Below are 10158 nucleotides of genomic sequence, written 5' to 3'. Positions count from 1 at the left end.
ATTTTCCCTTGCATCGTTTTTAGATCCTTTGCTACATGACTCTAGTTTTACCTGACATATCCATGGGTCGTATCAAAATCCATGATTTTGGCCCCAAAACCTGCCCTTGATTTATGCACGAGGTCACTTTATAGTTGAGTCTATACGGTATTCCTGATGTTTCGCCATCAGCTCTGTTCTTTCTTTAGCCTTTCTCTGAAGGAAAGTGCTCTGGCCGATGTTAATTGTGGCTGTTCTTCTGTACCTTTTCCAGCTTAAAAAGGAACGTTGGGGTACTTACCGTGTACAGTTCATTTCCTGCAGAGAAGGTCCTGGCATCCTGTAATCTGGGTTTAGCTCCCCTATTGCTCTGTAGGCGGGACAATAACAAAGACCGGCCCTATATAGGGAGGAGCTAGCCCCCCTGAGCCTCAGTCCAATAACAAGCCAAGCGACTAGTAAGGTAATCAAGGAACTGAATTCAGTAACCTAAGCTAAGGGTTAACTAGAACACCTTAGACAAACACTACGTCCAAAACAACAAAGAACTCGAATACCAATCCCGGAACAAGAAGAAGAAGGCAGGTCCACCAAGAGCAGGCAGGGTCGGAGGGCCGCAGGCAGCATCGGGTGGGCCGGATTGCCAGGACCCTTCTCTGCAGGAAATGAACTGTCACGGTAAGTTTACCCAACGTTCCTTTTCCAGCAGAGAGGGTCCTGTCCCTCCTGTAATCTTGGATTTACAAAGCCCCCTCAAAACTGGGAGGGAGGTGCTGCTAGGAGACTGTGGCCCCCGGACCCAACCTGTTGAGGAACCTCCTTTCATGACGCCTCAGCAGACTGAGGCACCGTCCAGTTTGTAATGTTTATTGAAGGTCGAAGGCGACTCCTGTGGCCACCCTGCAATATCGACAGGGAGGCCGCTAGTGGCCAGGGCCCGCAGAGGTAGTGCATCCTGGTTGAGTCCACCATCACCCCCTTGGGTGGTGCGTGAGGGTCAAGAGTTCAGTAGCTCTTTAGAATCAAGACCTGATTCACTTACCAGAGGTCCGAGACTGGTACCTTGCACCCCAAGAGCCCAGGCGAAAGTGAGAAACATCTCAGATGACCTAAGGTGGAAGTCCTTTGATGTGATGTAGATTTAGAGGGCTCTGCACACATCCAATGTGTGCCAGGTCTTTTCAAGTCCTTTGAGGACTGGGGCAGAATGAAGGCAGGAGAATGTCCTGTGACACCTGAAAGGCTGAGTGACCCAGGCACGAAGGTAGGCGTTCGGAGAAGGCACATGAGGACAGGCTAAATAACACAAGTCTTTACGTACACAGGGCCCCAGCTCTGACACCCATCTGGCGGAGGGAATGGCCGTGAGAAAGAGACCTTGAGAGAGAGGTGTTGAGGAAGGCCTCCCAAAGGGACTTGATCGGCCCCCCAACTGTCAGAGCCTCTAACGACCGTGTTCACTCCCAAGATGGAAAACGATGTCTCTGGTGGGCAGGCCCTGTTGGAAACTCCCTCAACAGCCTCTAATGTGAGGATGGCTGCCATTCTACGCGGCTCTCGTAGGAGCAGAAACGACGTGAGGCAGGCACCTGCTTAAAACCATGTAGGTCAAGTCCCTCTTAATGTCATCTTGGATGGACTATAGGCAGGTCAGCCACTGAAAACCTGAAGCAGTGTGAGAACTTGCCCAGCAGGTGGATTATGAGATCACTCAGAACAGAAACCTGATCTATCTGGACCTATGGCAGGCTTCCAGCCTATCTCTGTCACCTTGACAACTGGTTACTAGCAATGAAGGTGATTTACAGGGATTTCATTTGTACGAATTAAGACCCATTCTGACAAGAGGAATGTAATGTTCTGACTTCCAATTAAAATTTCAAACACATGTGCAGTTCTTTACGGGACATCTGTGAACCTGTGTAACAAAGACTAATCCATGGTTAGGCCACCGAAGACATTGGATTAACCTATCTCGCAAGACATTGGGAGTCCATGCAGAAGCCATAGATGCACTCTGGTGTTAACGGCAGTTGTGTCACGACTAAGTCTGATTTCATCTGAGGTGCCTGTCTAGGGCTTCAAAAATCACCCCAACTCCATGTAGCGGCATCCTCAACCTGTCTTGAGCGCTGCGGGGTCTCTCGGCTAAATGAACTGCGATTAAGGAGTCACAAAATGGGAACAGAGGGCTTGGCAAGGATAGCCTCTGGTATCGAATTTTGAGGGGAGAGAGTTTTCTCCACACAAGGGATCTGTCAAAGGAAACACAACCTAAATTTAAAACAGTATAGTGGGCCCTCATATGTACTGGCGTTGGATTTAGGACTTTGCATGGATACCAACTCCTGGGAGCTTCAGTGCACATAAAATATACACATAGAAAATGGCAGTCTCTCTCTTATCTTATAACTAGTAAAATCCTAGTTTGCTGTGTCGTATTTTGTTTGTTTTTTGGAATATATATATATATCTATATATATATACCACCACACACACACACACACACACATACCTACATATTTACCACGCTTGGGGCATATAGGTGGCGGTCGTAAGTCTCTCTATGGAGCTGTATGGTATTATTAAATCTGCGCATTTTTTTTTGCTCGCAGAAAACAAGGGCATGGCACTAGGAAATCCGTTTTCCAGCCCCAAAGGTAGTAAACCAATGGTGTTGTTTGGACCAGACCATGCCGCATGAAAACCCCCAATCGGGATACGACACTCACCCACACCGCAGCTACACCTTATGACCATAAAACCCAGAATCATGGAGTGTGATGAGACCACAAGGACCATCAAGTCCAACCCCCCTGCCATGCAGGAAATCACAATCCAGCATGTCCAACAATAGCAAAGGCAATTTGTAGCTTCCTGAGACCACTAAAGAAAAAGAATTGGCAGCCTGAACCCTTCATGGCCTGAGCCCAATTCACCATATGGAAGATCAGACCTTGTTACAATCGGCCTATCCAGGGCAGGGAGCGAGCGCAGTAGAATGGCAAGCCCATCAGCAGGCATTCTTATTTAAACTGTAACTACTAGACAGGTAAGGGCATTGTGGTCTTTGTGGCAGAGTCCTCAGGGCTCTGCAGGAGGTCTGAATAGGATTTGAAGCAACTCTTAGCAGAAAAAAAAACTGACCTATATTGTTTTAAAACACTCATGGCAGACCCATCTCATGGAAGAAACTGTGTTATTTTTGTTTTCTTCCCTTTAACGACATCTCTCCCAGAAAGAATGGGGAAGAGGAGGAGAGCCACTCTTTTGAGGCTAGGTGACTGCAGTGCACTGTTTTATAACAGAAACATCATCTTTGCCACTCAAATGGAGTTTGGTTGGTCACCTTAACCAATATATCTCTCCCATCATGAGTGTTCTTAGCAAAGATCCTCAATGCATGAAGCACTAGAGGTTGCTGAGTGACCCAGAGACCTTCTCCTTGCTGAGTCACCCTGTTTATAGGCATTTAAATGAATCTGTATTGTTAAAGCTTCTGCTCTTAATGAGAAGAAGTGTATGGCTGACAACAGTTGTACCAAAGGCGGTAGAACCATTGTGCTCATCCTATGTCTTTGGCTGTTTCCCTAAGGCAAAAAAAAAGGCTCTGGACCTAATGGGACAGACGTGAGGAGGCCCATGAAGGAGGCAGAAAGAAGGGTCTCAGTGCTTTATGGCTAGCCCCTCCCTTGAAGACATTAAACACCAGCAAGAAAGGCTTAACCGTATCTCTTGTAAATCTGAGCCCCCGCCCTGTTGATTGGGGGCTCTCTCCTCCTTTATTTGCCCCATCAAGGGAGGCTGCCTGGGCAGTAGTTAGCTTCTTCCAGGCACTGAGGAAAACTGCTCCTGGGTTAGCAGTGACTGAAGATCATTGCTACATCTGGGTAGATAGCTGCATATGGCCTGTCGTGTAGCCCTGATCCTCACAGGGCACTTGTTTTATTTATGTTTAAACACAGCCCAAACCTCAGCTCTGGGGTTTCTACGCTTAACCCTTTATTTCAGGCAGGCTGATAGTAACCTGCTGCCTGATACAGCGGCTTGGTCCTCAACTCCCTCCCACTTGCATAGGTAGCTGGGAAGGGCAGAGGGGCTGTTGTGGGACATGGCTCTACATTTACCTGAGGTAAGTCTGTGCCCCTGAGAAAGGATAATCTCTGATGGAAAGGAGAGGCCAAGCACTCAAGCTGCTCTCTCAACGAGTGCCACGCTTTGGGGCAGACAAAACAATTGGGGTGAAGGGAACTTCCACCCAGATAATCCACAAATGGTTACCCTCTTTGTTGTTGATTTTTGGGGAGGGAAAACACAGGAGGATTTGTATCCATGTGGTCTCTCCAAGAATCCTTGGGTTGGAAGCGATCCCAAGGCCATCCAGTCCAACCCCATTCTGCCATGCCGGAGGAACTCTCAATCAAAGCATACCCGATAGATGGCCATCCAGCCTCTGTTTAGAAGTGGGTGGCAGAGGCCATGCTCTCTCTGGGGAGGGACCTGAAGCCACTCGTGTGCTTTGTGTGGGATGCTTGTGGCAGCCCAAAGAAGACCATTTTAGAGTTGGAGCTTCCGCTCCTGCTGGCGCCAATTCTAGCTTCCTTTCCAGCCATGTGTCTGTGCCAACACGAGGAGGAATCTCTGTCCTACACACCATTCTCTTATAAGAATTCAAAGGAATGTGCAGGAGCCCTGGCAACACCACCATGTGTTTCCCAGACTGCAAAAGGACCCCCCACCCTGTTAGGGTCACGGGATGCCCATTAGGGCCAGAGATGGGCAAGGAAGGGGGAGACCAAGGGTAATGCCCCCATCTGCCCTCCTGGCAAGCTTACGGGTTGCCATAGGTCACGGGACCTCCAAACGGGACCAAACGCTAGGACACGTGTAGGATAACATTTCAAAGATACGGATATTTCTAAAAAAATGGGAGGGACCACGGCCGAAGAAAAAATTGGGATGCTTTTTTTAAAAAAAAATGTTAATTCTAACTGCATGTTTCTTAGGCCTGTGATCAAAATGGAGGACATTTGACATTATTCCGGACAAAGTGTCTGATGAATGTAATTCCCTTTCTGACTTACACCACACATTCGCACTTTACACTATCATTTTTTTTCTTGCTTGCTGTGCTTGTTGGATTTTAACACTTTTGCCTGATTGAATTGTGAAGATGCAGTGGAGCTCTGAAAGCTTGCTTGATATATTTTGGCATTTTGGTGGTACTATACGGTATCACTGGCAGAGGTAGGTTTTGGCTGTTACTGTACTGTGTTGTCCAATTTGTTAGCATAGAATGTTTTAATCTGTGTGAACCTTCTTGATTTAATGTAATCTGAAAGTTGGACATGTGAAGCAATCATAATGACAATACTAGAAGGTCCAAAAGGTTGGAATTAACAAATGAGTATGGGCAAAGTCCTAGTCTCCACTCTCTCAGCCTCAAGAATAGATGAGAGGTCAGGCCGCAAACCTCTCAGAATACAATCTGCCAAGCAACCAGGGATAGGTTTGCCTTATTTGGTCTCAAAGTGCTTTTCAGTTTAAGTCCTCTGGTGTCCACAGGCCCTTCTGCACAACTACAATTTCCAACATCAGGCAGGGCGCCATAAGTCAGCAGGACTTGACGGCACACAATAGCCAAAACAATAACAAACAGAAGAGGAGGAAGAGAAAGAAAAAGAAGAAGGAGGGAAGGAAGAGGGGGCTGGCTTTGTGGCTAGCGAATTGGAGGAGCCAGAATGGCCATGCAAACCCAGTGAGAGTCTGGGCAAGTCACCACTCTCTCAGCTCTTAAAGCACAAGCCTCTCCTCCTTGAAGAATATGCCAAGGGACCTCTGCAGGGCTTGCCATAATCAGACAGGCTTTTGATGGTCCACACCATTACAACAGACAGAGGAGGAAGAGGGGAGGAAGAAGCAAGAGGGGGAGGAGAAGAAGAGGAGGAAATATAATAACAACAACAACACCACAACTTTATATTGGCCATATGCCACAAAAACCACACAACAAACAACTTTATTATGGCCATATGGCCCGCACAATGACAAAATCAAAATTTACAACACCTTATAGGTTCATTTTACAGGCATATTGAGAGTCTAAACAACTGACAGTTATCAAAAGTAAGGATTATAAAAAGCAGTCTAGGAGGTGCAGGATCAGGCAAGCACAACAACTGCGGTCCTCCAGGAAGGAGAGGAAGAAAGAAGAAGGGGGAGAAAGAAAAGGAGGAGGCGGAGGAGGAAGAGGAGGCTGCCTTTAGATGTAGGAATGAGCCTGGCGTGGGGCTTTTCTCCCCCTCCTCCTTCCCTTCTTCTCCTCTCCCCAGAAGCCATAGCAGCACTCGCAAGAGCAGAGAGAAGAAGCCCAAGGAGGAGCAGAAAGGCAAAAAGCAACGAACGGAAAGGAGCCCCCTGGTGCCTGCCTCCTTGCATTTGTGCTGAGCATTGGTTGACGGAGGAGAAGGGAAGAGGGAGGCTTGGCTGGGGGGAAGGGATGCGCCCCACCCGAGGAGGACCCCCCTCCCCGCCATGCCTCCTTCTCTTCTCCCTGGAGGCAGGACATCTTGTCATGAAGAGGAGGAGGAGGAGAAGGAGGCGTGACTAAGGGGGTCACATGGTGGGAAGGAGGCCAATCCTGCCTTCTCCAGGCAGGCAGAAGCTCTCCCAGGTTCCCCCAAAAAGCTCTTGACTGGAGATGCTAAAATTGGCCTGGATCAGAAGGCACCCTGATTGAATGGGGCAAAACGGGCGGAAACGGTTTTTAAAAACTCCCAATCCGTGAATTTCACGGGTGCAGCCGGGTTGGTTCGGCAGCATGCTCGGCCTTAGGCCTGCAATGGCCATGGTAGAGGCCTCATGGCAATGACTGCCTGGCGAGGACTTAGATCTGGCAAAGGTTCTTGGTGGCCTAGAGAGACGAGGGCCCCTGGTACTCACCGTGTCCTGTGATTCTGGCTGGCCTTGCCTTTTCGACCTTGCCTCTCCAGGCTGTGCAGAGGGTGATGCAGAGAAATCCTTGCCATTGCCTTTTCGGCTGGCATCTGTCCTTGAACCTGGATGGGCAGAGCTGCTTAGGAAGGAAGTTTCCATGATTTGGCCATTTTCCTCAACTGATCCTGGCCTTAACAGGCTGGGCAGAGGGTGCTGTGGAGAAACAGGAGAATGGAGGGGATTACCCACCATTCTTTCCCAAGGCTCCCATGTGCCTGCAATGCTGTTTGCAGAAATCTCCTGCGCTCCCACCGTGAAAGGGGGGCAGCTTTGGAGGAAAGGGAGGCGTCATTGGCAAAGCCAAAAGACCTTTCTCCAATCCTGGGAGCCTTGCCTTTTACGTCTTTTTCAATGCTTCCCCGGCTGTAGTAAAGAAGCCAGAGCAACAGGCAAACACATCAAAGGGTTCCCTCTGAGCCGCTCACTCTGTTAGCTGGCAGACCTGAGCTAGGGAAGCCTCTGGGTAAGGATGGCCTTCACCCATGCTATCAGGGTCCTCTGACCCTAGCCCCCAAAGGAGCGGGGGGGCAATGGCAGTGAGAGAGGAGAAGAAGGGAAGGCCCAAGAAAACTCTCAAAACCGCTTTCGTAGAAGGAAAAACTTCGCTGCTCGGACGAGAAAAAACATCCTGATAGGAGAAAGGCAGGAAACACGACTGAGGCTAGGGGGCTAGCTCCTCCCTCATAGGGGCCGGTCATTTTGTTTCTTGTCCCTGCCTAAGGCGCAAATAGGAGGCGCTAAACCCAGATTACAGGAGGACAGGACCCTCTCTGCTGGGGAATGGCCTGTTACAGCCTGCGCAAAAAAGCGGCTTTGGCAGTCATTAGAGGTATGTGTTTATTTTAAATGATGCAGCATCCTAAGAATCCGGAAGAGCTGCAACCAAAGCTGCACTCCGGGGCGTGTTAGGAGGAGTGTGTGGCTTTGGCGGCAGACCTTCCGGACTCTTAGGACCCAGGACATCATTAAAAAAATCAGGCATACCTCCCAAACAGAGGACCCCGAAAATCAGCACCTTTATTCTTGGCACGTCTGTAACAGGCCAATACTATTCACTTTAGAAGGTGGACAGCAAATCAGGGAAAGCCTAGGTCCTCAACCCAGATAGAGAAAAGAGTTCCTTCAGGGGGAGAACCACGTTACGCTAAGGATCTTCCACACGCGGCTTTAAGAGACAGACTTCAGTCACAACAGTATGTATAACAAGCAACTGTGAAACTTCCTTTTGCTTCCTGCCTTACTCTCCACTCTCATAGGAGACTTGTACGCCAACGCACTCTTAGAAGCCGCCTCTGTTGCATCTGGGGTTGTTAGTCCAGTGAGGCCAAGACTCCCTGAACTGGAAACACTTCTAAGAGGCCCCTCCAAAAAAACAAATAAAACTGCAAATCCCAGGAGTGCAAACAGGAGGCAGCCAGAGCAGTTATTTAAGTGGAATAGCACTAGCAACCACTTTTAAGCGCTGCAATGATCTCCATATGTTTACGGGATTGAGCTGTAAGGAGCATTTCGTTGGGGCTTAGGGACAGTAAATGCCGCCAACGAAGTAATAATGAATTGCTTTGGATGAACTCAATTTTAGTTCCTATTGAAGATAGACTCAGTTCAAACGAAACAGCTTTGCCTGATATTATGTAAGAGACTCCCATTCATTTCAGATGGCTCTTACTCTGTTTATAGGTCCAAAACACCAGCTGCAGAAATTAGTCCATCTTGAGGCCACTGGCTCAGGCTAGGAATTTCCTGCGGAGTTGTAGTTCATTGTGGCACCAGAGGCTCTCTCTGGCAGAGAAGAGTCTCAACACGTCCAACCGAACTACCAGTTCAGGACTTCCTAGCACTGAGCCAAAGGCAGTGGAAAGCGGGTCTCAAACCGGATCGTCTCTGCAGCATGTTGCAGGGACCCGAAGACTACAGACTGAGCTAACAAGTAAGGTTTTGTCATAAGTTGCGATACAGGCTTAATAACAAATAATAAGCTAAAAATTACAGTGGGGGAGAATGCGAAGAAGAGGCACCCAGCGGTACCCTTCCCAGCAGGCTCTAGCCCACTGGGGACTTGCCAGGGTATACTTATCAGAAAAACAATAATAAGTGGAATAATAGTAATAATTGATTTTTATACCCGACTCTCCAATCAAGATCGATGGCGGCTGACAACACTTAAAAGGAATTTAACGCGCAATAAACCCGCAACTTCCCACAAACATCACCGAAGCCGACATTACAAAAGAAAAACAGTACAATACATTATTTAAAAGAAGCTATTAAAACAAAAACGAACGGCCCAGATGCTCCGGAGGCGGATAGCGCACAGCGTTCCGACGAGACAAGCCGAGCCGCGGTCTCTGTCGCTGGACAGAGGCTGAACACGAATCAAAACAGAAGCCTCACTCCTCCCTTTTAGGCCCTGGACCACAGAGGAACAAATGCCGAGCGTTCAAAGACTCTTCTCAGCAGACCGAGCGGAGAGACGACAGCCAATTAACGGAAACTCCAATGCGCATGCGCGACCAGTTGGCCCTCTAGCCAAGGCAAGTCTATGATCCGTAGGCGCCTCATCCAATCACAAGCTGCCGTCCACCGAACAGCCTTCCACGCGCATGCGCAATAGGCTCGAGCGCTCAGGTGTGGCTCCTCCCTCCCCGACGTTTCCTCAAGCGCTGATGCGCAATGAAGAGCGGTGTTTTCCCCTCTTCAGCGTTCTCGCACGCGGGGTCCGTGGAATTCCTTCGTGTGATGCGCAGAAAAAGACACGCTTCTCATCCTTCAGCCCCGCCCCTAAGACATGGCGCCTTGACGTGTTTCTTCCTCCCAGCGTTTGACTCGCGTGGGTTCGGCTTTACAGCATCCTTGGCGCTATGACGTAGAAAAGAGACAGCTGTTCTCACGTCTGTCTTCCGAAGCGGATCTAGCGGGCATGTAGCCCCCACTCCCGCCTCCCAAGGGCTACTGCGTAATAATCTATAATAATAGTCTAGTCTTCCCCCCACTCTAGCGATTCTCGATGCGCGCTTCTAGACTATTCCTTTGCGCATGCGTAACAAGAGAAGTTTCTCAGACCAAGGTGAAGACAATGGGACGGAAATGCGCACGCGCGTCCGCCCAAGCGCGGCATGCGCCGTTCAAAGCCTCTTGTGGCCACTCGGCCGGCGCATTGAACTTGGTGGGCCGCGCACTCTC

The 10158-nt window shown here is 49.2% G+C and overlaps 1 protein-coding gene across 3 annotated transcripts in view; it reads right to left on the bottom strand.

The window, feature by feature from the left end:
* Positions 1-9303, bottom strand: part of SUGP2 (SURP and G-patch domain containing 2) — a 39402-nt gene extending 30099 nt beyond the window's left edge. For 2 of the 3 annotated variants that reach the window (XM_042441720.1, XM_042441718.1), the window contains exon 1: positions 9225-9303. The gene's annotated coding sequence lies outside the window, so the exon portion shown is untranslated. The remainder of the gene's footprint in view (positions 1-9224) is intronic. The other variant, XM_042441719.1, reaches the window with a different exon arrangement.
* Positions 9304-10158: the final 855 nt, after the last annotated feature.

The sequence above is a fragment of the Sceloporus undulatus genome, chromosome 10 (genome assembly GCF_019175285.1).
Source record: "Sceloporus undulatus isolate JIND9_A2432 ecotype Alabama chromosome 10, SceUnd_v1.1, whole genome shotgun sequence".
Classification (NCBI taxonomy): Eukaryota; Metazoa; Chordata; class Lepidosauria; order Squamata; family Phrynosomatidae; genus Sceloporus; species Sceloporus undulatus.
Note: the sequence above shows the minus strand (reverse complement) of the source record. Positions and strands in the feature narration are given on the sequence as shown.